Below are 1,787 nucleotides of genomic sequence, written 5' to 3'. Positions count from 1 at the left end.
AAAATGTCAAGGACTGGTCCAGCTTGGTTGCTCTATGCAAAATGTACTTTTATTGTGGACTTTTCAAATTATACCAAGTGCAAATTTATTTGCTATCATGCTATATCTCAGGCATTGTTTAAAAGATATCATGAGTCTCCATGGATCAATTCAAAAGGATGGTAGCATTTTTTCTTCTTTCAGAAAAGATGGACCAATCTTGTAGATACTTGTTTACTTTCAGAAAAACTCTAAAAATCAGCTTCTACAGACATCATGCAATGTTCATTTTGACATTTATACCTACCTTTTGTGTTATACACCCTACAAACATTGATGGGGAGTCATTTCACCTCAATCCAACAGATATATTGAGTTAAAAATACATAAAATGGAAAACAAGTTCAAATTTACCTTTTAGAGGAGGATATAAAATTTCCTGGCCCAGAAACCTTATGAAGCTCATAACAATAGCAGGGAGACCCAGTGTTCAGAATATCTCTTCCTCAAGTTGTGAATTGCTTTCAGTAGATTGCAGTCATTCAGAATTTCCCACTTTGTTACATCCCATTTTTGGCACTTGTCACAGTCAATTCCCTGCCTTATCCTGAGTTTTCAATTGTTCATTCCCAGACTTGGTATGTACAATCTACACCATGTTAGCTATGTTTCATACACCAGAGCATAGTTCTCAAAATGTTTGGTTCTTGTGTTATAGTGCCAACTTTGTAAAAGAAATTATGTGACATTCTTTATTGTGAGTTAGTGTACCTTGATATTAGAGAAATGAAACCCCTAAAAAAAACCCTGAAAAACCCCTGACCCTTCAGAAGGGTCAAGGGTTTGTTGAGGGTCACAATGACCTTACCCTGACCCTTACCCTCCTGACCCTTACCCCTGACCCTTGGAGGGTTGACAAACCCTTGCACATCACTACAGGTAGTTACATTATTGTTCGTATGGATGAACCTGTTAAGAAACCAGTTGATTGGACCAAGGTGAGTTGCCCATGTTCAACGCTTTGCACAATCTGATCCTGCAACAGCCCTGGAATTCCTCCAACTCGGGGACTGCTCCTGTTGAGGAGGATAGCCTGTCTGATGTCGACGATGGTCTTCCTCGAAAAAAAGTAAGTTAAGTTTATTTTGAAGCTGACATTTTCATTAACTGTGCCAGCCTCGATTCGATGACCAGGTAGATGACTTGGTTCAGCAAATCGAAGCGAAGTACCCAGCTGGTACTTGTGTTGTCCACCCCGATGTCGAGTGCTTCCACCACCGCCCAACGGATTGCCATTTTGAGCTTACGCGGATAACCAAGGTTGCGTGGGCTGCTCACATTGTGCGTCGTCAATGATTACTTAATTAAACACATGTTTATTGACTCATATTCATGTAGCGGAAAGGGGACGCTTCACTCATGTGTCCCCCTCTAGCCTCAAATCACTTCAAAGCAAAGAAAGGCATGAAGGTTCCGAAGACCCCAGTAGCAGGCCCATCTACTCCCATATCTCCACCTGATTCTCACTCCTCTATCACTCCTTCTGCTCCTCATCCCCACATGTTCCCATATCCATACACTCAACCTCCAATGCCCTATCCTTACCCTTTCCCGATGCCACCTCCAGCTCCACACTATGGCTATCCTCCTGGTTATCCACCATACTTTGGTCATGGACCTCCCCACTCATTGCCCTCTCCCTCTCGTCACCGACATGGAAACTCCTCACCACCACATGGTTCTCGACACCAATCTGGTGATGGGAGATCCTCTCCTCCCATACCTGGGGGCTCAGTCGAGGAATTTTG

The sequence above is a fragment of the Laccaria bicolor genome, genomic scaffold (assembly GCF_000143565.1).
Source record: "Laccaria bicolor S238N-H82 LACBIscaffold_20 genomic scaffold, whole genome shotgun sequence".
Classification (NCBI taxonomy): Eukaryota; Fungi; Basidiomycota; class Agaricomycetes; order Agaricales; family Hydnangiaceae; genus Laccaria; species Laccaria bicolor.
Note: the sequence above shows the minus strand (reverse complement) of the source record.